This window comes from Phoenix dactylifera, chromosome 8 (assembly GCF_051530095.1).
Source record: "Phoenix dactylifera cultivar Ajwa chromosome 8, Ajwa_hap1_PhDact_Kaust_v1.1, whole genome shotgun sequence".
In the NCBI taxonomy this organism is placed as follows: Eukaryota; Viridiplantae; Streptophyta; class Magnoliopsida; order Arecales; family Arecaceae; genus Phoenix; species Phoenix dactylifera.
This window is the reverse complement of record NC_143197.1, coordinates 10,591,054-10,618,549: the sequence shown is the minus strand read 5'-3', so window position 1 is coordinate 10,618,549 and position 27,496 is coordinate 10,591,054. Positions and strand designations below refer to the sequence as shown.

Genomic DNA, 27,496 nt, shown 5'->3' with positions numbered 1-27,496 from the left:
TTAGGATGTTCCTTCTAAAACTCTCAAAGGCAAGAGCTTTTAGCACTACCTGGTGTTCTTAGATACAGAAGTTGCTTCATTCCACCAAACTATCTCTACTCATCAATGGGGAGCCTACAAAGTGGTTTGCTTCTAAATATAGGCACAAGCAATGAGATCCATTACCCCCCTCCCGGTTCATCCTCGCATCTGATGCATTACATCGTATGCTAAACACAGCAGTGGTGAATAGCCTCATCACAGGTGTGGACTCCTCTCAAATCTCTGCAAGTATCATCTGCCTCCAATATGCAGATAAACTTTGATTTTCTGCAAAGCCCCAAAGGAGTTCACAAGCACCTGAAGTTCATTATTTATTCATTTGAGATAGCATCTAGATTAAAGGTAAAGTTCGATAAAAGGTCTGAGCATGGATGATACAACTTACAAGAAGCCAAATTTTTATGCCAAAATTCTTGGTATAAATATCTGAGTTTCCCTCTTCACCACAACAAGCCTAGAAGATCTGACTGGAGATTCCTGGAAAAGAAAATAGAAAAAATCCGGCCACCTAGAAAGAAAGATTATTAATGTTTGCTGAGAGATTAGCCTTAGTCAACTCTCTTCTCAGTGCAATCCTAATCTACTAGATGTTATGCTTTCAAATATGCATAGGTAAAGTTTGCCGTTTCGGTACCGAAACCCATACCGGTGCCATACTATTACAGTGTCGGTACGGTACAGTACGCCATCCGTATCAAATACCAGAACTGAATCGGTATGGTACGATTTACCTCATACCGTCCGGTTCGGACCGATACGACATACCATGCCTGTAAAAGTCATCAAATACATTGACTCCAAAAGAAAGCAATTTCTATGGAGGAGCAATTCATTCTATGGAGGTCACTGTCTAGTGAGCTGGGAAAAAGCTTGCCGATCGAATTGCATTTGGGCGGTTTTGGAATCCTTGACATAAAGACCCTAAACCAAAGTTTACTAACTAAATGGTGGTGGAGATTCTTCTGCAAAACCACCAGACCGTGGAGAAGACTGATACACCACCACTTGCACTTCGCAAGAACACCTCCAATCTAGGTATCAAGCGCTATCAAACCCTCAGCATCTTGGAAAGACAATAAAAAAGAGCTCATGGTTCTTTGCTAGTGTCTATTGAGATGGGTAATGGGAATCAACTTGACCTAGTTAGGACCTCCCCTGTTTGTAAAAGAAAACTAGCCTTGAAAGAGTTTAGGCTCAATCGGATAGCAAACTTTTCGGTCAAACACCACTTTCCCCCCACTATCCCGCCTTCTTCTTCGCCGTCTCTCACTACTCTTATCTGGAAATAATGATGGTAATTTGCCAATTCGTTGCAGCTGACATGCCTTCACCTGTACATATTCTTTTAGATAAATGAAATTCAGAGAGGCACTTCCCCTTTTCAATGGAAAAAAAAAAGAATCACCTATGTTGGTGCCTCAGTTGCCTCCTAAAGGCAAAGTATCACTGCCTTCCATTATTGCTAAAATTGCATCCAACTACCTCTGATCATCATATCAGGTTAGAGATTTGAAGAGATTTTATTTGATAAAATAGAAAATTCCTTAAATGGGTAATTAAATTATGATCACATTTAAATCATTAAATTGGATGAAGCAGAGGGTTTCTAGAAAGAGACTTAATTCTTGTATCATAGTAAAGTTAAAAGTTATTTTATCGCTGAAGTACAGAAAGTTAATACTGGAGAACTTTGATTCTTAAATTGAAACAATGCTGTGCCTCCCAACATCTTGCATTACATTCCATTTCTTGGCTTCCTTTTGGATCCATTAATCCTTTCCCCTGCCTTTATATTTTATTTCAAGGAAATAGAAAGGACAAAATGCTCTCTTGATAATTTCATGGTGGAGTAAGATTTGCTGCATAAATAAAGAATAAGAACTTTGTGCACTGTTTTGGAAAACCAGTCATCATAATACCACAAGCTTCATCAGCTAGATATTTTAAGAAACCTGTCTGAATAATGTAAAGATCAGTATATTGCTTATCATAATGTACACGCATTGGAAGGTTCATGTCATTTCAAGGAAGAACAAGTTTTACATTTCCTAACAGGCATTTCATGTCATAAAACGAGAATCTACTAAATCCTAGTTACTCAAGCTTCATGGTTTGCGCAGGTGCGAATTAAGTGAAGCCAATGCACCATGTGTCATTGCCGACACTCCATGCGATAGCTGTTAAATTGCCTGTTCAAAGTTTTCTTCAGAAGCCTTTGCACATATCGAGGTGACACCTGCCGACAATCCGTGCCACGCCCGCATGCTGTTGTTGATGATTCCAATATCCAAGGCACATATTTTGTGGACTCAGTAGAGAATCTAACACTGTCACTCTCTGCAAGGTCAGAGAAATGCCAACAAACCTCCAAGCACATAGGGCTCATCTATAGAAAACATCTTCATAAAATTAAATCGTAAGAGGTGCTTCTTTTCTAATGATTGCTGTTTACAAAAAAAAGTCTGTTGTTGGAGAGAGACTTTAGTTGTTTAATCTAGACAGACAGTGCAACTGAAATCCAGGACTAGCAGCTCAAGTTTTGAGCATAGTTTTTGGAAACAAAACCGTCCCAATATAGTATGGCCAAGTTGCAAAAACAAAGTGGGCACTTTCATGGAAACCATGGAAGTTACCTTGGGCCAAGGGATGTTCACGTTCTCCATGCCAGGGTTTGAGGAAGCATAAAATCTAGATCTATGTTGAAACCATGGGCAGGTTTAAGAATATTGGAACGGACATTGTTCCTTAAACAAGATTGATAAACTTAATACTTCTTAACTATCTTACATGCTTGGTTCTTTCATGATAAATAAAAGAAGCACGCTCTTGACGAAACATGAAATAAGGTCTTATCTAATATCATAAGTCCTAAAGTAACTAAATGTTTGAACATCTAAGCATTTGCATCTTAGAATACCAGAAGATATTTGTATTGGTTCAACGTCATGGAAGGAAAGAAAAAGTAGAAAGAACCATGACCAAATAAAGTAATTAAGCCAATGACTTCTGAATTGTATGGCTGAAGATAAATAATTTATTAATATATTCATATCTGCATCCATATTTTTCAGTGGATACAAATACGAATATGTGTATTAAATATATACCAAATTTAGTATCTATATGTGTTCTAAATAAATATATATATGAATTAGATATTAAGCATATACATATTTCTTCTAAATGGATATGGATACAAGTTAGATATCTATTTATGACTATATTTTTCTTCTATCTTTGGATATTAAGTATTTGGATATAAATTGAATTTTGAGCTAAGTTCAAAAACGAAAATCAACCAGAATGACAAAGTATTGTATGAAGTCCATTATCCATGACACATGCAACGCACGGATAACTAGGTATGAGTCTAGGGAAAGTTATTAAACATGCAAAGAAATTGACCCGACTAATGATTTGGGTCATGGTCGAATGGATTTGTATTAAACATATATTTAAAAATTTAAAATAATCTAAAATAAATATATAATATAAAATAGGGAATTGATAACCTACTCTCTGTTGTGGTAGGTTATCAATCTACCCATTTTTCATTGGACAAAAAATATCCTTACTTTTTATAACTCTTAAGGGTATTTTATGTCTTTTTACAATCCCACATTAACTCACCCTCTCAACCCCCCAATTAATACTCTCTCTCTCCCTCTCATATATATATATATAAACATACATACAAACATACATACAAATATATATATATATACACACACACATGTGTGTATATATATATACACATGTGTGTATATATATATATATACATGTGTATATACGTGTGTGTGTGTGTGTGTATATATATATGCATGTGTATATATGTCTGTATATGCATGCATATGTATATATATATATATATATATATATATACATACATACATACATACATACATACATATATGCATACATGTACATATATGCACACATGTATATATATACACACATGTATATATGCATATATGTATTTATATGTATACATATATATACATACATGTATACCGGAGAGAGAGAGGAGGGAGTGAGTATTAATTGGGGGGTTGCGAGGGTGAGTTAATGTGGGATTGTAAAAAAACATAAAATACCCTTAAAAGTTATAAAAACTAAGGGTATTTTTTGTCTACGGAAAAATGGGTAGATTGATAACCTACCAAAATAGAGAGTAGGTTATCAATCCCCTATAAAATATTAATAAACTTTCTATATAAATATTACCACAGCTCTTTAACTACAACATGAATGAAAAATAATCATGAATATCTATTTTCTAGGAAACTTGTAATTAAAATTATATATAAATATAGGAACATGTAGAAGTTATTGATATTTGTTAATATATTAAACAATAAATTATGAAAAAATCATGAAGAATAAAATGAAGTATATTTACATTTCATTTTTATCAAAGGAAAAAGGATCAATTTTTCTATGAAAGGAATTAATTATAAATATGAAATATCACAACATATTTTGAGCATCTTTATTTAATTATGTGAATAAATTTTTATGTATAATAAAGCATCGTATACAATAGAGGTTTAATGTTGTCTTACAGGTTAGGTGGCTGCATTTGAAATAGGTCATTGGTTTGATTCTCCATTTGGGGGTTATGGGGGTTTAAGTACTCAAGGAGAAGTTTCATTTTGACCCTCTCATTTTTGCCCAAGTTTCATACTCCCCTTCCATTTTAAAAATTTTCAACTAAATCCGTGATGTTACGTTTCTTTTTCATGGTGCTATGGTCCTTTCATCCATCTCCTCTATAGCACCATTGACAGCAACAATAAACAACAAAAAATACCCTTCCATCTTATTGGCACTTTTTTCCCACCACGCCGCCTTCACCTGCACCTTGTCTTCTATGTGGTCCCCTCATCACTACTTGCAATGTTGCAAGAGGCATGAATTAACAATGCATGTCCATTAGTCAAGATCTTCTCCATGACTATAGTGACCAAGGTCTCCTAAACTGACCGGTACCGATCAATTCAGCCCGTACCGTACCGACGCCTGTCGGCACTGGTATGATACGACTATCGAAATCGGTTCCGACCCAATCTATGTCAGAACTGATCGATTCATGGCCTGTACCGATGCGAACCGTGCTAAGTGTCGCGCTGTGACACTTTCGGTACAGTACTGGTTCGGCTCGATTTGGTACCGGCACCGGACCGCACCGGTACGTCGGTACAGTCGGTACCACAAATCTTATTAGTGACTAATGACAAATCAAATAGCTTTCTAAGAAAAATTGAATTTTTTCATCAAAAGAAGGAAAGATCAGATTGTGTAGAAACAGGTTTCTCAATTAATGAATTGAACCAAAATCTCCATAATCACACCTAAAGACCTTGATGATGGTCTTAAAATGATGGTTGTGGTGCACTTGGTGTAATGCCCCTTGGCCATGATCTAATCAAAGAGCTCCCCTCCCTCATAAATCTCTATGATAAGGTGGATGGCCTCCTTGTCCTCATACACCTCCAGCAACAACACGATGTTGTGGTGCTCCTTGAGGCCGTGCATGATCTCAATCTCCTGCCCAATGTTGGAGGTGTCAATGGCCATTCGAAGCTTCAATTCGAGGTGGACTTGAAGGTGAGAGCCTAGCTGTGGCAGCATCAATGGAGTGTTTTGTTGCCCTAAACTTCCCTGACCTAAGCTTCAACCCATGGAAAAACCTATGTAAGGAACTTGCTAGTAAAGGACCGGTGGCAGCATCAATGGAGAGTGTTGTTGCCCCTGACTCCCCCTACACAAGCTTCGCCCCAAGGCAAAACCTATGTAGGAACTTGGTGGTAAAGGACCGAGGTATAATGGAAGACGAAGACAAAGGGGAGGCTGCACTAGGAGGCTGCACCAGAGCAGAGGTGGCTAAGGGTCTGTCATTATTGCCATTGTTGTCTTCGTAATTGCCATTGTAGTTGCAAGAGATGGAAAGGAGGTAATGGAGCTTTCAAATGAGGACTTGCATAGGCACGTATTCAACCCCACATTGTCTATGCACTAGGTAGATCCTAGGTACTTATATAAGGCTAAGAAACCCAAATATTATATTTCGGCTAGCCTTTTTGAGTGATATCATAGGTTGTTATCAATGGTATCAAAGCGAGACGAGCTCATGGCTTCATGGCCTATATAGATTAAGGGACATTGCAGTACGGACCTATTTAGATTAACCATAGGTTAATCATGGTATTTATGATTGAATTTATGATACTTGTGACTGGATTTGAATGGATTTGGATTCTTAACCTGTTGCCGGAGCTTAAATGAAGGGAGTGTGTGAGGACTCTTGCAGGCATATGTTTAATCCTAAATCAGCTATAGGCTGGCTAGATCTTGCATACTTATGCAGGACCAAGAAATTCAAATAACACCTTCTAAGTAGCCTTTTTGGATGAGATGCTTGTTACATTCCGGACGCACCAAAAGTAGCAACTTATAAGAGCTAGCTGAAACACCTACCAAACCAACAAAAATATTGACTAAATTCTGAAATAGAGAGTAGAGGAGAAAACTAATAGAGTAGAGAAGGAGACTTGAGGTCTTAGGTTATATATATATATATATATGAGGATAAGCTAAAGGAATTATTAAATGCTGCAAGGTAATAATGTGCCCATTGTCCTATTAGACTTTAGTCGGTATAAAGGAAGACCCCTCCAAACCTTCCAGTACAGCTTCTTCCTCTAGAGAGTTTCAAAGGAGTCAATGATAGCAACACCCACTTGGGCTTTGGCTTGCTCTCTATCAAATTCGGTATTTCTTCACATCTGTTAAGATCCTATTTAAAAACTCAGACATTTAGATAGATGGGCCCAAGAGTATATAAGCATCACAAGAGTTCTTAACCTATCCGATATGGAACTATTATTCCTCAACACCCCCTCTTACATGTAGAGCTTGAGAGACGAAACCCGAAATGAGGGGCGACATGTGGATTAGTAAGTGAGAGCATAAGAGGTTTCAGTAGACATGTGGATTAGTAAGTGAGAGCATAGAGGTTTCAGTAGGCTCTGAGACCATGTTAAAATCCTATCTAAAGATCCACGCATTTATATGGATAGGCCTAAGAGTATATAAACACCACAAGAGTCCTTAACCTATCTGATATGGGACTATTATTCCTCAACAGTATCAAAATTTTTATTTCTAGGGCCAATCAGGAAAGAATGAAACTACCAAATTGGAAGGTAGAAACTAAAAGGAAGGAGGAGGAGGAGGGAAGTGAGAAATCCCTTAAAATATCCGTTTTTTTGCTTTTGCATTCTCCTCTATTGAGGCTACCAGTTGTTTCTTTTGTGTACAACTGCTACTTCTCTCTTTTGAACCAAAGGAACGACGAGAAGGGAAGAAGAAGAAGAAGAGGGGAACGCAAGGATAGGAGTAATGGATGGTGGAGAAGAGACGAAGATAGAAATCTCTCTTCACACTAGAGGACTAGGCAGAGTAGCAGCCTCCCATTTCCCTCTCTCTCTATCTACTCCTTCCTTCTCCCTCAACTCTTCTTATCATCTTTTTGTGTCATTCTCTTTGTTTCTCTTCCTGATCAAGAGAGGGGAGAGGTTAATGTGCTAATAGCCTAATACTAGCTCTTGTAGGTATGAGGGAGCATATTTCTCAGGTTGTCTCCCAAGCCTCCGGCCACCTTCGGGCTCTTGGAGTTTCTTAAGGGAGTAGTTGATCGTAGTTTGGTATAAATACATATGACGAGATGAGGATTGAGATAGAATAGAGGTCCTGAGCCACCCTTAAACCCAAAAGATAAGGGCACTTTAGAACAAAGAATAAATATAAGTTATGACACGATGGTCACATATTGCAATCTATTAACACCTAATTAATGGACACGCGTGGAAGCATCACATGCAATGAAATGTAACGTCAAGGATTTAATTAAAAAAATTTTAAAGTGGAGGGGCGTGTGAAACTAGGCGAAGTTAAGGGAGTCAAAATATAATTTTTTTCTATATTTAAATGCATTTTCACTAGATATGCAGATCCGTATCCGATAACATTTAGAAGGATATATTCAGATTTGCATCTGAATCTGAATGAGTATCAAAATATGTATCTGAATCCAATCTGAATTGGATTTGGAAATGGATGTTGTTAGATTTTCACTTGTTTTCAGCCCAACTGAGATGGAATGCAATTTTAAGCACTCATCTTTGGTTAGTTGAAATAAAAAAAAAATGAAGGGGTGAGCTAAAGACAAGGTTAAAAATGGATTGGATATAGATTAACTATCAGGATATCCATATATGTATCTATTTTTTCATGTAGATATAGATACCAAAAATGAGCATCCATATTGTTCTAAACAGATACGGATATGAATTGCATATTAAGCATATCCATAATTTTTCTCAATAAATTAGATATTATTTGGATACAAAACAATTTTCAAGCCAAGTTCAATACGGAAAACTAACATGAATGACATAATCATAAAGTACGATAAAGGAATCCATTATCCAGATCGCATGCACATGGTAAACTAGGTATTAGTCTAAGGCATCGCTACTAAACCCGCACGAAAATTAACCCAACCAAGGATCTGGGTCATGGTTCGACCAAATTAGTATTAAAAGTATATTAAAATTTAAATTTATTTTAAAAAAAATATATAGTATAAATATCATAATATAAACTATAATAAAATCTATATTAAATATCACGTAACGCTTTAATTACATTATAAATAAAAACAATCATGAATTATCTATTCTTTAGAAAATTTCTAAGTAAAATTATATGTAAATGTAGGATTATCTAGAAGTTATTGATACCTTTTAATATTTTAAACAACAAAGTTCTGAAAATAATATAAATAAAACGAGGTATATTTATAAACAAAGCAAACAAGAGATGAGCATTGCAAGCATTGCTAGAAACCAATACAATAGGACAAGAGATTCACTGAAGCCAAAAAAGCAGTCAGATTCCTAATAAAGTTATTTTCAACCCAATAGAGCTATTTTAAACGGGAGATTCATCCGTTCTCATTAAAAACTTATTCACATCATTAATGAGTGTAATAAAGCATCATTATGAAACAAAAGCTTAATATTGCCCTAGTGGGTAGGTTGCTGGTTTGATTCTCCAAGCCTGCAGAAGGAGGTTTTATATTTAAAAGCATTTTTTATCGGATACTTGAATCCATATCCGATAAAATTTTGAAAGATATATCTATATCCAAATACAATAATCTGAATCAGATCTGAACACATATGGATATGATCATATTTTATCCGACCTGTCTGCAGCTAGCTAAAGGACAAGGATGACTAATTTTATGTACTTTCAAATAGTTTCATAAATATTTCTCAAAATATTAAAGTTGCAGATGATCCATTAGTGCCCTAAGTTTTAAATATACTATGACTATGCTCAGCCACAGTATATTGGATCCATCTAAATAAAAACCATGAGGAATGTCTTAATTAAAAATAGAATCAAAATTATCCTATCTCTAATATGCTTCCTCCTGGACTGACTCAAAAACTTTTTTTAATTCTTTACACGATCATTACAAAAGAGTAGAACATATAAATAGATTGCACTGAAAATATCTTATGCAATTTCACCTACTAATTCAATTACTTAAGGCCCTCCATGCCCGCAAGCACTTTTAAGGTCAAGAATTCTAGCAAGAAATTAAAAAATTGATCCTGTAATTCTAATAAACTCTGACATTTAGAAAAATAAAATCAATTAACACATATTGATAGAATACAAATTAAAGTTTGACATTTTTCTTTTCTATATCTGCATAATTACTATGAGAAAATATAGAGATTGTCTTAAGGGATGAAGGATGAGCAAAAACAAAGGTGTAGATTCCATTATTTTTGCCTCCAATTCATCTCTAATGCCCAACTGCCTACTCAAGTGACCTCCTGAAACTGCTCTATTCCCTTGCATCTTACACCTTCTAATACTTCTGCAGGTACCTCATCAGTTCAGCATGGTCATCTCCAAAGCTAATAAACATCAACATGCACTCTTGCATCATCTCCCTGGCTTCCTGGTAGATACTGGCAATGCACAGCTGCCATTTTTGCTTCTCAAGTCCCCTCGCCAGTGCAGGTGCTCAATGCCATATAGTTATTCATACCAGCCTTTAGACTCAAGGCTTCCCTTTATACTCTTAGCCAACAATCAAATTTGCTGAAGGTGGCAACTTACAGCGATAAGAAAGCCAAATTCACTGAAACTCCAATTTGAATATAAGTATGCTTGTTGCCTCTTGCATCCCCTCCCTTTCACCAAAATCAAATTCACCGACATAGATTAAATGTGATTTGTGATAATTATGGCCAAGCATGGATATCTTCTACGAAACTAGAAAATGATGCAGAGACCACTAAATCTAGAACTCTTCATGGGGGTATCAGTATCCTAATGCCATGCAACTTAGTAAAATGAGTAAATTAACAAGGAAGCCAAAGCCAAATTAAAAAGAAAAGAAAAATCTTTAGAAAGTTTATGATAAATCTTTTAAGCATCATAATGGTTGATCTTACAAATTCAGCATCTTACCCATGAACATCTAGAGATAGCAGATCTTGTTGCCAATATATTATAGCATTTACATTTCTGGGATAGTTATCTTCATGACTTAAATATTCACTGATGTGACTTTGCAGCTAGAATGTCTGTGTCTCTATCTGATCTTTATCAGCTGGTGATCAAGAAAGAGCTGGCTTCTACACTTCCCTAAAATCAATTATCAAGAAAAGGTTCTGGATTTGATTACTAAACTACCATCAGCTCAGAAACCTGAAAGAGGCAATTACATTTTCACCAAGTGCTGATCATAGAAGAATTAGACAGATCATTTTCAAGCTTTTTCAGAAAATTATATAGTTGCCCTGTGATTTAGTTAATTAAGAACATGAAGCATGTTTGTGCAACAATTCATTGTCTTAAACTAAAAATTAGGTATAAAAAGGTCATGAGCTCTTTGCTTACCAATCCATTGCCCAGTTGAAGGATGAAAAAGGGCACCAATCCCTTGCCAATAGATGCAAAAACTAATGATGCACCACATTTGACCACAGTTCCATTCCATACACCTTTTTCCTAAAATGCTTGAATTTTGTCCTTGGATCAACCACTTCATTATCATCACTGGACTTGCGGAGGAAGCATCTGTAAATCTCAGTCACGATTTGGATAAACCATGATGCAGCTACACATAACAAATGTCCTGATGGGGGGGGGAAAGAGAAAAGAATAAGAAGCAGTGAGAATAACTGTAGCTTAGAAATGAAAGATACTATCGCAAAAAAGTTTACCCTCCGAGAGTTGTTCTGCTGACATTACATAGAAATACAATAGAGTTGGCAAACCTCTTTGAGCTGTGCACATGGCTTAGGAACGTCTGAAAATCACACCTCAATCATTAGCTTGTGAATAGCAACTAATTATTCAAATAATGAAAAGAAATAGTGGAACACACAAATGATTTTCTTAGAAAGAAACTTCATCTGCATATTAAAAATGTTCACATGGATGCCCTCCAGTAAATAAAATGGCACCCCACGATAGCAACTGACAAGAAGCCCAAAATTCACAATATTAATGTTTCTTTACAGTCCATAGATTTCAAGCTTGATATCATACGTTTAGCAGAAAGTGAGGTATATATGATGTGTTGTGCAACCATGTGCAGACTCATATGTACATCAACTGTCTATACATCATATTTTAGATAGATACTGGTGATTTGGCATGTGCATTGCATGTGCAAGTGTTGCAGCATATAAATTTAGTTATTTAATCAGAGTTCAACATTCTATATTATGCAATATTATCTTACTATTGCAAGTGATGTCCAATAATTATAATCCAAACATTTTATTATTTGATGGGTCACAACAATTCATCATATTCCCTTCTTATTGAATCCAGCACAAGTTTTCCATTTGCCAAAACATAAGATTAATATTTGAGATGCTATTTCTTGAACTACCATCACCTTGCATTGCATGTGCCAACTATTTATTTAATTTCAAAAATAGTACTATATGATGAACTATGTTTTAACTTAATTATTTTATTATTTTCACCGAGAAACAATTACTAAATAAACTTTCATTCCTATGAATTAGTCTAATACATTGTAAGCATTTTTTCCTTTTAATATATTGCTGGATAGTTGAAATGATTAATCCATAAGGAGAGATAAAAAAAATTAGCCTCCTCCAAAAACGTATTTTCTAATATTTTTATTATTTGATGATAATTAGAAGTGGCTAAGAGGTGTCAAAAGACTAGGATAGTGCTACATGCAAGCAGATATGATCCACCATTTGCGATCCAACAAACTGATCACAACCATCTACACATGGAAAACTATGAGGGGTTTAGGGGCTGTAGACGGTGCATCAAGCATACTTGGATGCGGAACCATCCACAAATTAAGCACAATGATGCACAATGGACATGCATGACATCACTTAATTATTGCATGGCTTGGGGTGGTCCAAAATAGCGGGCCTTAATGGAGGCCCTTAGTGATGCTCTTTAGATGATTGGCCAAAGAGGGGCCAGCTGGTCCAAGAGGTGAGGGTGAAATCTCTCTGGCTAATGTCTTTTTATACAGGAACACAAACCCAGATATTTTATACCACTACTAAAAAACTTTACCAGCTTGGTAAGCCAGAATTCTTTTCATACAATATTGTAAGTATTATTCATCACTTACAACATAACCATAAGTCAAGAATCCCTCTTAAATGAATCATGTGCAGCTTTTAATGCTAGATAGTTCACAAAATAAAAATAGGCCCCTAGCAATGCTCTTTAGATGATTAGCCAAAGGGGGGCCAGCTGGTCCAAGAGGTAAGGGTGAAGTCTCTCTGGCTAATAGCTTTTTATACAGGAACACAAATCCAAATACTTTATACCAATACTAAAAAACTTTACCAGCTTGGTAAGCCATAATTTTTTTCATACAATATTGTAAGTATTATTCATCACTTACAACATAACCCTAAGTCAAGGATCCCTCCTTAATGAATCTGTGCAGATTTTAATGTTAGATAGTTCACAAAATAAAAATATAAAATTTCTGCTAGCAGGAAAACATCTAATTTGAAAATTACACTCACCACGGGATTAGTCACCCATCTTTCTTAAACCAATAACATGAATGATGATACAACAACTATTGATTATATATCATTTGTCCTTAACCTCAAGCTTTAGTGGTGCCTTTATTATCTTGCAATGGCTATTGAGGTAGCTACCATTGGATGCTATAACACACATAATATTCATTTTTGCTAACAGAAATAACAACGTTGTTGCCAGCTCCAACCTTGGATGAGAAAGGTGGTGGCTTGTCGTCAACTTCAAGTTGATGGCCAATTGTAGAATTATGCTAATAATTATTAAATCATCCAAATGGTGAATGGAGATCTGTAAAGTCAACCAGAAAAAAAATGTTGGAAAAAAGCTGGATTTTATGGTTATGGATTCACCAAAAGAAATAATATACACTGTACAGGAATTATAAAAAAAAAACATATTTTTAGATATTCTTTATCATAACTTAAGAGAGATCTCTATGATCACTATAATAGTCACTAAAGTACTATTATATTTCAACATTTATATGCTTTTAATTAATCAATAATTGGAGGTTTATAGGCTTCGAAAATGAGGAACGACAGGTATAAAAAAAGATAAATTATGGAAAGGGAAAAACACCATGCAACCACTAAAAGTTTCATCGAAAATGGCAGAGGTAGCAAGAAAAAATATGGGTAGTTCAAATGCACAATTTCGATGGCTCATCTATCTTTCCAAATTTAGATCTTCCTACCAGCTGAGATGCTTTCTTTTCTTTTCTTTCTTTTTTTTGCTGAGTAAGATTTATTTGATTTATGGCTTTTATTTTGTACTTGTATGAAAACTATTATTATATTCCCAATTGGTATTTAAAAAGGAAAACAAAACAGGGAACTAATCTTCTTTTTTTTCCAGTGAAATTGGATTGAGCCGACTTCCTAGTGACAGGTCAACTTTGGACTTTATATGGTAGGCAGGTGGAGGAGACCAGCCAGGTGTAAGAAGCGAAGACATCATCTTGGTTTCCAGCATTTTGCTGGTTGCCAACTGGCTAAGAGTGGTGCCCCAAATGGCCCCACTGAAAACTCAACAATTGGCTAAAACGTGGGGCCGTTAAACAGCTTACAGTCAAAAAGGCGATAACCAAAAGCCCTTTGACCATCTGCTCTTATACAGGGTACTAGATAAAGCACTCAACTTGGGTGATAAAACACATGTAGGGTTTACGATGAAACAATGTACCAACTTATTTGCGTATTATATGCATAAATCACAAAAAAAATGACAGAATATACATGCAAAAAGCACAGTAAGTATTCAGGTCTAGCAGGTGTATGGAATGATTAAGGGCTTCCATTCCAACTGTTTCCCACAAACCCCTTGAAACTCAAGTTGGACCATCTTCCAACAGTAGCCTGAAAAAAGGAATGACTGAAAAAAATCTGCTCATAGGACCAAAAGAACTTAAGTGACTAGTTGAGGAATTAAAAAGGTGTTTGTTTCATAATACTAGCCAACACTGTGGTTGTCATCACATGACAATGAATCTGATGTTAAGAGAAAGAGAAAAAAAAGGGGTTTATATGCAGAAGTCATCTAGCACAATGAGGGTGACATGGAATACATCCCAACAAGCTAAGATATTGAGAATGAGATCACAAGCATAATTTTAAGTGCCATCTAAACCTGTGCATAAAATTTAAGTGACCAAAAAGCTATGAAATACAATGAGGATTACATTGTGTCCATCAGAACAAGCTAAGATATTGAGAATGAGTTCACAAGCATAATTTTTAGTGCCATGCAAACCCATGCATAAAATTTAAGCCACCAGAAGCCATCTTCTAGAGAGAGATTTGAAAATTTTGTTTTAGTTTTAGCAATTTTGACCAAAATAGGCTAAAACTGTCGAAACTTGATTGAAGCTAGTCAGTTTTTACGGAAGGCCCGAAAGTAATTGAAACCCAACATTAGGGCTTAGTTTCGTTAAGTCTCAGCTGAAATAAAGATTGATTTCCGCCAAAAAACTTAAAATCTTGCTCTAAGTACTACTATAGACAATAACAAAAAGAACTCAGGTTTTAAATACTGGTAGCAAAACCCATATTGTCTTCCAATAGAATGGTATGGTATTGGTATAGCACCAGTATTGACGGTACCTGAAACTGACAATATCGAAAGGAATGAAAACCATCGGTACCGACTAGTAGGGTGCCATCCGTGTGCCCCAGTGTGGACTATATGTATTGGCACGTATGGTTTTGGCATACAAACACCCATACTGGTGCCAGTTTCATGTTGCAATGGTACGACACCAAAAGTACCATCCTGTTCCAATAGTTCTTGAATCCATGAAAGAAACATTTGGTAGCTATTTAAGATTGTTAACTAGAACAAGTTGGCAATGCAAGCTAAAGGTGATGAAATTGATGAACAATATAATAAAAAATGTATATCGAGATCCTAATGGCAGATGACAATGATGCGATGAAGTTGATGTCAATAAAGACCATGTGCAAGAGGCTAATTGTAAGGTCAATCTCATAGCTGTACGAATATTAATACACCTTAAAAGAAATTTTAAAAAATTGACGCGTAAGGTCAATAGTTAGTGTGTATAGGACAAAATAATGACAACAGTTGAAACTATTGGGAAAAAGAGAAAAAGTTAACCAAAGAAAAAACTCAGGATTATGGAAAGAAAGAAAGCAAAGACATGGGATTGGCCTAAAGACATGAAGGACAATCTTAAGAGGCATAACACAAATTTAGTAGGAACAAGGACCACAAAATGGATTGTGACACCAATCAGTATAATGAGTAAAAGGTTTAAGTCAAAAATTTGAAAGTAATGAAGTTGACGAGCCTTGTAGGAGAAAGGGATGGCCAATCAAGGAACAAAAGCAACACATACTATGTCTTTACGAATCAACAAAGCACATATTAATTACATGTCAACCTAATAAAGCAAAAGGCTCAAACATTGGAGAGGGCCAAGAACAAGAACAATGAACTAAAGAGATTAGATTATAGCTCACAGAAATCCTAAGTTGCACAAAAATGAGTAAAGAGAGGTCTTCCATTTCACTTCAACTTAAGCATGAAAATGGAGGGTGTACAAAAATAATTGACATAGGCAAAACCATGAAAACAAGAAAGAGATATGTGGTCCCCAAAAGTGTAAACAAAACTCAAAGATCACATAAGATTTATTGAAAGCTAATCAATTATGAAAAGGAAGAGTATACTCTCTGTACCTAAGAAAGAAATGAATAGTACTAAAAGAGGGGGCAGACTAAGCAGGCAACTTAAATAATTAATCAGAAAAATGAGAAATAGAGACCAGGATTGGTCCAAAAGTGATTATTACTAAAAGAGGAGCTGAGTAGCCCAGAACTTCCAAATCAAACTGTAAGGTCAAAATTCATGAATAGGAATCGAAAAGATCTAATAATGTAACAAATATAGTCTATAGTGATTTCGAGAAAAAAACTCTACAAGCAAATGATCCTAAACTACATCGAGCCAAATTCAGTACGCATGCATATAGTGACAAAAATGCAGGGGTTCATTCTACAGATGCAATGACAATTAGCCCTTTGCCTTTTAGAGAGATCTCAAAATGAAAATCAAACATGTGTTGCAGCTATGACTTGCATATATCTCATGCAATAGTGTCCAACGCCCATGTCCAACACATATTCATGTCATACAGCAACATGCAGACCATTACACTTCTGTATACAATCATTCTCATCACCATCATCCAAGGTACGTTGTACTGGTACTGGTAGGCGTACCAGTTGCCTACCGAATCGGTACGGTTCTGGTTTGGACCGGTTTGAACCGGTACCGAACTGGCCAACAGACCCACAGCCCGCGAAAGCACGGGCGGACGCGCGCGTGGGGGTGCGCGCGGACGTGCGCGCGCCGCATTAAATGCCACAGAGTGGCATTAAATGCCCTGTGCGGGGCAGTGCACGGCACGCTACCCCGCGCGGGCGCGATTCCGAGCACAGGAAACCGCGTATGGGCACGATTCCCAACTCGCGCCCACGCGAGCACAGTTTTCTGCGTGCGGGCGTGCTGCCCAGGGCGCGTATCGGTGCAAACCGGTCCGGTGCCCACCAGTACCGGGCTTATACTGCTCGGTTCCGGCCCCAAAGGAGCCGAAACCGTTTTCTACGCTTGAACCAGGCCGGTCCGATACGAGTTGAAACGACCGGTACGAGCCAGTTCAGCATACCATACTATCATCATCATTTTCATCCAAGTCTCCTCCCATAAAATATGGGGTCGGCTATAGAGTAGAACATGAAGTAGAGGAGGTTAAATAGAAAGATCAAGCAGATTTTGTGACCGACTGTCAACCTATTGTAACCCTAGAAACTGGTTTCAAATTTTCATTATTCTATAGATATACATCGAGTGTATATCTAAATGCATCTTCATGTGCTTACATTTATATAACCCCTGTGTCGCCACATTTTGTTTTAATCATACCTTTACACAGGTCACCATGTCACACAGTTCTTGCAAGATTTTCTTCTTATTTTGAGATCATGGCCACATCTGATCTGATACGATACACATAAAATGTTGGCCTATAATATTTTGGCCAATACAACCTGATATATTTCAAGTATCAGCAGATATGATATCAACATGTTGGCCAATTGTACTTTACTATCTGACAATGGAACAAGGGAGGCAGAAACGATCAATGGTAGCTGAACATTATGGCACATGGATAAGCAGAGCAGTGCTGGAAAAATTGCCCATGGATAAGCGGCATATGTATAGAGAGAGAGGAAAAGAGAGAGTAGCAGTGGGTTGGCCTATAAAAGGGGTGTTGAGATGGTGGCCCAAACTGGCAAAGAGACTAGCTGGTGAGTCTAGGAGAAAGGCAGCATGGATCAGGAGACAAAAGAAGAGAGGAGAAAAAAGGGGAGGAAATTATAGTCAATGTTTTGACATCCAGATCACTAAAAGTCAGCAGAGAAACAGGGAAATGTTTTTTTTTAATTTTTTGAATCAACCGTATTGATCTAGGCAGATAAATATTTCGGTTCATCTTGGCCTAGGTCACCCGCCAAGAATCGCTACTAGCGGCCTTTAAAAACCCTCTGTTATTGATGACTGTATGAAACCATTATGCTACAAAAATCACCAAAATAACTACATTAGGTGCTATTTCATTGCATCAAACCGCAAAATGGATCCAAACAGCTACTAGAGTAGATAAATGATTAAACACCACCTTTGAGCTCTCCTTGAAATTTTGGTAGCCTTATGCGTTTAGTCAAGTTGGTACATACTCAATCAAGTGTTAATGAACACTTTTTTGAATCAAGGATACTCCAACAAGCTAGGTCTTGTGATTGTGGGCAGTACATGTGACATCATGGTGCTCAAGCTAAACATCAAGGGTCCTTTGTAGTTGGTCAAATCTCTAGTGATGCATCTCTGAAACTTTCATAAATGTCCTAAAATAAATGGCAAACTTAGGTTCTAATGTATAAGAATGTATAAGAAACAATTCACATATCCACTTAGATAACAAATGTGACTCAGAATACATGTCATAGCAAGCATCAACTTAGTGGCACAGCAGATGTATGTGCCCATGTATTGATGCCAGATCTATACATAGACAATTCACATATCCACTTAGATAACAAATTTGACTCAGAATACATGTCACAGCAAGCATCAACTTAGTGGCACAGCAGATATATGTGCACTATAAATACTTTCATCTGTTGGTATTTGTTTCCAGAATCAATATTAGGAAGAAAACAAGACTATCATATATGTTTACTGAGAATTCTCCATAAAAGCCCTTCATTCACTATCAATGTGTAAGCACATTATCGCCCCTCCATACATCAAACAGGAAAAGCATATATGACTTCTCCATGAAAGCACCCCCTCCCCCCCCACTTAAAAAAAAGGAAAAAAAAAATGGAAACCCTGAAAAGAAAAAGGGTGCATTATGAGAATCTGAAATGACAATGGCACAAACTATTGTTGCGCACCATAACAACAACTAAATGCAATATTAAATCCTCTAAAGCATATAAAGTGGAGCATGCTAGTATCCTGTTTCCAGAGAAAGCTACTTGATGAATAACACATATGAACTAGTACAATGACAGATCCAACAGTTTTGACTCCTTTATTCGTAAGCAATGGAATTACACATCATGTGCGAGAGCATTCTAGATCTTCTAGTTCTTTGTCAAAATTAATAATCTAACACATTGGAATTAGATAAGCAAAATACACCAAATTCTCACAAGAATGTTTAATGTAAAATAAAAAGCAATTTGTTAGACATAGTATCACCACTGTTCATGCAATTCAGTTTTAAACTTACAAGGAAAAATTACTCGTCAGTTTTGCACCCCTAGCTTAGTGGCTGGCAAGGATTTAGCTTCTTAAAAGGAATCTTTGGTTCCCAAAAAAATATAATATCAAACAAGATAGAGAAGACTATACAAAAGTACTTCAAACATTTGTCAAAAACTACAATTTTGTAATTTTGCAAGGCCAAGCACCTTTAAGAAGTTTCCATGCCATTCTTGGTGAATGTCTTTCCAGTACCCTTCTAGTCGTTACAACAGTAGTCTGAAATACATAAGACAACTAGAACTAGTTCATGTCAATTAGAACTAGTTCATGTTGCTCCTATTATTGACAAAATTGCAAATAAACCAATGAATATATGCAAGTTCAGTTTAAAAAGTTTCATTAAAATCTTAGACACATTCACCGATATAAAGTCCATCTATGTATATTGGGCAAGACTTGTTGGTCAAAATAATTTGGCATATGAGAACAAAAACGAAATTGCACATAACACATAGGCCCTGCAATGTCGATGAATGATGTATGCACAATCAAGTAGAATATGTTGGTATGCATTGTTACCTAGACAATCCAAATATTGAGTTTTTTGAGGTTTTAACAATTGGACACTTTGAGAGTAATAGGGCATATCCAATGACTCGGATCATCGATATGAGATCCTAATCGTCCGACCTAGACCTAATCGAATTTGAGTGGAGAACTACTCAAGTGTAGCCAAGTCTACTTTTCTCTCTCTATCTCTCTCTCTATATATATGAAAATGTTTTATGTCTGATTTTTAGAAGATACCCATGTCGCATTCTTCTAGACACTTGCACACATGACACCCTAAAAAGCATTTAGCACAAACTGAGGTAAACAATTTGTTAGCTAAAAGTCAAAAAAGTTAATTTATTAAAAAAGTACACATGCAAGCATATTTAGATAAATTTATAAACACGACGCACAAAAGAAGATGACTTATATCATGGGGAATCACGCATCTCCAAACCACAAAGATTTTCTTTTTAAATTCTCATATAAAAAAGAAATGAGGGTTGTCAATAGAATGACCTCCCTCTCCTGCTTAAACAACCATCCATTGAGCACTCCGACCTCTCAATTAAACATATGTATCGCATAAGCCTGATTTTAGTAACAATTACCCGTGAGCCTTATCCCATATCTTAGTTCTGCTTAATTACCGCTTCATCAAAATATATCTTTCACCTCCATTTTTGGATGGGACATATCTCCTAATTCAAAATTACAAGAAGCGTTTGAAGACAAAGTTTATGTAGAAGCAAAGATCACAATTTATAGCATGGAATCGTAATAAAACTCTAGCTTTCCCTACCAAAGAGTCTACTCAATGAGTACGATAAGAGAGAAACTATAGTGATGTAGGAGATAATATTTATAGAAAATCAAAAAACAAGTGATATGAAAACCTTACAATACTGAAAGTATATAAACACCGCTCCTCGTAAGTTTCAACCAATTTTTGTTATATCACAATCTCATTCTAAAGATCCTTCTAGCTCAGCTCTTCAGAAAAGACACTTGACATGCTAAATGCCATCTATTCCCCCACAAGTATATTATACTTTGAAACTTAGCAAAATTAATTTTATATTTGCATTGCAAAGTTTGCCTTGTAAGAAAATCTGATCATCATTGGGGCTTCTTAAAATGAACATTTTTCATTACAACCATGATGGGACATAGGGTTTTTTTTTTATTATTTATCTCATTTCATCACAGCTATGTTGAGCCATCTCATCTTGATAAGTCAACTGCTTGTTGGATTACAATCTTTAGAGCCAATTGTTCCAGTAATTATAAAACTTAGCAAACTTTCTTACATGTATCACCCCGTAGGACCATGCATTCCATCATGCATTTTGAACTTTAGCTGATATTTTTTTCCTGATATTTAAACATAATACCCTCTATCAAGACCCCGCCAATTCCCCTTTCTTATGGACACAGGAATTTCATAGGTTGCACTTTAGTCTCATGGGCTTTTACTGCTACCCACGTGGTAGGTTTCCCTACTCTACAACCAACTGCTTAAGCTTCATGAGAAAGCCCTCTTTTCCTGCAAAAGTTGCATACTTGTGCTTAAATTTCAACAATGACCGAATCCATGCCTTCTCACAAATCTCAAACATTTCGTTTTGTTTTGTTTTGTTTTGTCTTTTGTTTTTTTTTTTTAAGGAAACATGGAGGAAGTGAGGAACTTCCCCCAAATTGTATTAGAAGAACATTAATACTTAACGTTATCCCATGTTTTCCTTCTTATCAATAAATCCATAGCTTCAAAATATATAATAAATCATACAACATCTAGACAATTAGAAAACATTCCACGTATGACAAGCATAAACTATTTTAAAAAAAATTGATCTTGGAGCTGCCTAGAATAGGCCTGCGGAAACTCACTCATCTTCGCACAATCAGTTCTTAGAATTTTCCACAAGAAATTCAATCAAGATCTAATCCATTCATGCTAAAATCAAAGCATAAAAAGTAAGTTTTGATAATTCCACCGCGGATTCTACATTACAAGAAATCATATATATGTCTGATATCCAAGTTCCTGGCGCACGCTCGCATCTTTCTACCTTAATTTAGCAACGGGAACAAGAACAACACGGCATCCTTCTTATAAAAAAAGAAACTATCTTTTTGTTGATCTGTGAAAGCTATGAACCAAAATCATAGCTGAATATTAAATCTTCAAATCCCAACAATAGAATATGAAACAGAAACATCAAGAACGCGTGTAAGGAGGAGGAGATCCAAGTCGACTCACCTGAAAACAGCGCAGGAGCGAAAGGCCTCCCGACCGCAATGGAAGCGGCCGCGGCGGAGGCGGAAAACAAGCTGTGGGAGCGGGGGGAGAAGCCTGGCTTCTCTTCAAGAGATCGAGCAGGAGAAACCATGTTTTTCATGATTTCATCGCGACCTAACCGTGAGTAATGTGGTTTATCTCCGTATAGTTCGAGTCCAGTCTGGACTAGGTTTTCATCCCGGCTGATGCGTTCGTCAAGATAATATTAATATATTAAAATTAAAATTTATAAAAAAATTATTAGATAAATCAAGTACAGTAAACTGGTTCAAATCTCGGAGCAGGAGCGAAGGGCCTCTCGGCCGCAATGAAAGCGGCCGCAGCGGAGGCCGCGGAGGCGGCGCCGATGGCGGAGAACAAGCTATGAGAGTGGGGTGAGAAGCCTTCGATTCTCTTCAAGAGATTGAGCAGGAGAACAGCATAAATCCGACATGTTCCTCCCTCAATTTTTTTTTGTTCTTTTTCTTTTTTTTTTTTTTTTTTTTGGTAAAACGGGGGGTGGGGTGGGGGGGGGGGGGGGAGGCAGTCCTCTTAGAATGTTCGATGCAGGTCGCAAATTTTCCGTGCCCTTCCCAACCTGTGGGAAGCTCCACTAGGCCATCCAGCTACCTCAGTATAGATAGAACGAAAGCATATCCACACAGAGCCATCCGACCGTGGGGTAATGTGGTCCTCTGATTTAATCGACACCTATGTATTTCGAACTCGATCAACTCATATAGAATCCAAGCCTCGTTACCACCAGGCTAGTATTTTGGTGTTGCATTTGACACAGACTTGAAAAGGAAGAATTTGACTCGAACTATGCTTTTATCGATCATATCGCGACCTAACTATGAGTAATATGGTTTATCTCCGTATAGTCCGAGTCTAGCTTGGACCAGACTTTCATCTCGGCTGATACTTTTGTCAAAATAATATTTTTATATTAACATTAAAATTTATAAAAAAAATATCGGATGAATCAAGTACAATGAACTTGCTCAAATTTCGGAGCATGCACACGATGGATAACAAGATAAATTCTCACCTCTGTTTTGATGATACATAGTATAAATATAGAGAGAGAGAGAGAGTAACGTGGAGAGTGACTATTGGATTCGTTCACACGACCCGATCCATCTACTATTCTTTTTTTAAAAAAATTATTAACATAATTTAATAAAACATCATTTTTCATTATTTTAGCCGTTTTTTAAATATAAAAAATGCTTTGAGGCTCAAACCTAGTATACAGAAATAGTGGGCAGTGCATAAGAGGGCTCATGCTTTACCCAAGATTTGCATGTGAATTGGGCTAACTTTACGAACCACACCAATCCCCTCTTGACACATAGCACATTATTTTGTAGTTTTTAAAGACCGCGAATAGGATTCTAACTCACCCTAGTTATCCATCCTCTCCTTCCACCTTTGCCAAACCTCAAGTTGCCCTGGGGTATCGAGTAACGCGGCGGAATTGAGGATCCATACCCTCTAAAGCTCAAATCCCATCCCTCATTAAATGATAAAAAGGTCATATCATCCAATCTATAATACATGTGATAAAAACCATCTTAAATAGGATCATAATAGAACCAATCTTGAAAGGAAGCATACCTGGATCCATGATAGACTGAACGATCAAAGCTTCCTTTGTTTTCTGGATGATCAAGTCCTAAGTTCGTATCTCCCTCTTGGCCCCTGTTCGAACACTCAGGAGATGGAGTCCAATTTTCTGTTCGCTTGCTAGGCAGAGGGTGAGACCCGTTATGTTATCCTACCATCAAGGATAATGCTTCCACTTCTCACGGAATCGTAACTGACCACGATGTGGTCATGTGGGTCAAAACCCAACATTCTCCCACTTGGCCCATATGACCATACTTTGGTTAGAAATGATATAAACATTAGGCGCGCATCATTCTAATCCATAGTCAGTTGGGTCATCATAATACCATAATTAAACAACTTACTAATGCGAGTCAAGGCGGTTCCACATCAATATAATGACATAGTTCCTTCCAAGTACTACAACACTAGCAAATTATTTAACCATAGTCCATAAATGAGAAGTATCTTTAATGGTCAAACATTATGTCTTTGTCAGAGACAATTCCTGTAATCATACATTCAAACCCATACATGTACATATATTTGAAGAACAGGAAAAACAGAAACATAATCAATTATATCTAAGTGTCAAAGAAATAAACATAATACAATCCTCAACAAATATCATGAATTACAACTAAGACCCATTCTTTCAACATGCTCTTTAAAAGTCTTCGGTTGTAAACCTTTTGTCAAAGGATCTGCAATCATGAGCTCTGTCCTCATATTTTCTATAGACACATTTTGTTTCTGAACTTCCTCCTTGACAACAAAATATTTAAGCTCAATGTGCTTGGCACCATTAGAATATTTGTCGTTTCTGGAGAAATGGACGGCTGCAGTATTGTCACAAAAGATTCTCAGCGGCCTGGCAATAGAGTCGACAATCCCAAGTCCCGAGATAAAGTTACGCAGCCACAAACTATGAACCGTGGCCTCAAAGCATGCCACAAATTCTGCTTCCATGGTGGACAAAGCAGTGCTTGTCTGTTTGGCACTTTTCCATGAGATTGCTCCTCCAGCTAATAGGAACAAATAGCCAAACGTTGACTTTCTACTATCCACACATCCAGCAAAGTCTGAATCCGAATAGCCAATCACCTCAAGGCTATCTGACTTTCTATATGTAAGCATGTAATTCTTTGTTCCTTGCAAGTATCTCATCACCTTCTTTGCAGCTTTCCAGTGATCTATCCCTGGATTACTTTGGTATCTTCCTAGCATTCCAACTGCAAAACTGATGTCCGGTCTGGTACAGGTCTGAGCGTACATCAAGCTACCAACTGCAGAAGCATAAGGTATATTTTCCATCTGCTTACGTTCCAATTCATTCTGTGGGCATTGCATGAGACTAAATTTATCCCCTTTCTGAATTGGAACAACACTGGCTGAACAATTCTCCATACCAAATCTCTCTAGAACTCTGTCTATATATGCCTTTTGAGACAACCCTAACAATCCACGTGATCGATCACGAAATATTTCAATGCCTATCACGTAGGTTGCCTCATTCATATCTTTCATTTCAAAGTTCTTTGAGAGAAAAACCTTAGTTTCATACAATAAGCCAAGATCACTACTGGCAAGCAATATATCATCAACATATAGGACCAAAAAGATAAACTTGCTTCCACTGACCTTCAGGTATATACACCGATCAACAGTGTTTTCCTTAAAACCGAAGGAAGTGATGGTATCATTGAACTTGCGATACCATTGTCGGGAAGCTTGTTTAAGACCATATATTGACTTCTTTAATTTGCAAACCATGTGTTCTTTTTCCTTTAATGGGAAACCTTCGGGCTGGTCCATATAGACTTCTTCATCTAAACTCCCATTTAGAAAAACAGTTTTTACATCCATTTGGTGCAACTCTAAATCATAATGTGCAACCAAAGCCATAATAATTCTAAATGAGTCCTTTTTAGATACAGGAGAAAAGGTCTCTTTATAATCAATGCCTCCTTTCTGAGTGAAACCCTTGGCCACCAGTCTGGCTTTATGTCCCTTTGAGTCGAGCTTGGTCTTAAAGACCCACTTACACCCAACTGTCTTACAACCTTCGGGCAAATCAACGACATCCCAGACTTCATTCTGATCCATTGATTTTAACTCATCTTTCATGGCATCAATCCATTTAGTCGAATCAATACTTTCTATGGCTTGTTTAAAAGAAACCAGATCTTTTCTTGTCCCTATATCAAAATCAAATTCTTGTAGATAAACCATATAATCATTTGGAATGGCAGATCTTCTTTCTCTTTGAGATCTCCTTAATGTCATCCCTTGTGGTTCTTCTACAACTTGTTCAGTGGTGATAACTTCATTATGGAGTGTTTGATCATTAATTTGTTGTTCATTGTTATTAAACTGTGTGACAACTGTAGGAACAACAATTTTCTTAGAAGTCATGGGTAAAGGGACTTGCACCCTAACTTCTTGAATTTTCACATTTTGTGGTTTATCACTCCCACTGGTTTCACCATTCTCAATGAATTTGACATTACCGGTCTCTATAATTCTCGTACTATGGTTAGGACAGTAAATCCTATACCCTTTGGATTTTTCGGGATAACCTATAAAGTATCCACTAATCGTTCTAAAATCCAATTTTTTTTCATGTGGATTATAAATTCTGGCCTCCGCCGGACAACCCCAAACATGCAGGTGTCTTAAACTCGGTTTCCTTCCTGTCCATAACTCAAAAGGAGTTTTTGGAACTGCCTTACTAGGAACCCGGTTTAATATGTATACAGCGGTCTTAAGGGCTTCCATCCACAACGATATGGGTAACGGAAAATTACTTAACATACTCCTAACCATATCCATAAGTGTACGATTACGCCTTTCAGCTACTCCATTCTGCTGTGGCGTTCCCGGCATAGTGTATTGAGCACGTATGCCATGCTTTTCTAAGAGTTTAGCAAATGGGCCAGGGTGTTGTCCTGTTTCATCATACCTACCATAATATTCACCACCTCTATCAGACCTGACAATTTTCACCTTTCTATCTAATTGTCTTTCAACCTCAGTAATGTATACCTCTAGGACATCCACTGCCTGAGATTTTTCATGCAACAAATAGACATAACCATAACGTGAAAAATCATCAATAAAGGTGATAAAATACTTCTCTCCACCAAATGATGGAGAGTCAAAAGGCCCACAAATGTCTGTATGGATAATTTCAAGAAGTTCTTCACTTCTTGTGGCAACTTTCTTTGTGTGTTTGGTTTGCTTTCCCTTAATGCAGTCTACACACATACCGAGATCAGTAAAGTCTAAGTTTAACAAAATCCCATCCTTTACTAATCTCTCTAATCTTTCTTTGGATATATGACCCAATCTTTTATGCCACAAGTTAGAAGATCTTTCATTTATCATGTTTCGTTTAATTCTAATATTACGATGCAAGGTCATAAGAGTTTCAGCAAAATGATTATCAAGATTTACTTTATATAAACCATCACACAAGACACCAGAACCAATGAAGAGATTGTCTTTGAAAAGACGCAAACTAGCATTCCCAATTTTAAAGAAATATCCTTCAACATTAAG

At 36.8% G+C, this 27,496-nt stretch overlaps 1 long non-coding RNA gene across 6 annotated transcripts; it reads right to left on the bottom strand.

Moving 5' to 3' along the window:
• Window positions 1-1,999: 1,999 nt before the first annotated feature.
• Window positions 2,000-22,762, bottom strand: LOC103723885 (uncharacterized). Of its 6 annotated transcripts, none has more exons than XR_015967950.2 (4): window positions 22,307-22,762; window positions 19,698-19,827; window positions 11,358-13,485; window positions 2,000-11,269 (listed from the first exon to the last, which is right to left on the bottom strand). It is a non-coding gene; the product is annotated as an uncharacterized LOC103723885 (long non-coding RNA). The 6 variants fall into 6 exon arrangements; XR_015967949.2 differs by having other exon boundaries at window positions 19,698-19,811; XR_015967948.2 differs by having other exon boundaries at window positions 19,698-19,767; window positions 22,307-22,761.
• Between the last annotated feature and the right edge of the window lie 4,734 nt (window positions 22,763-27,496).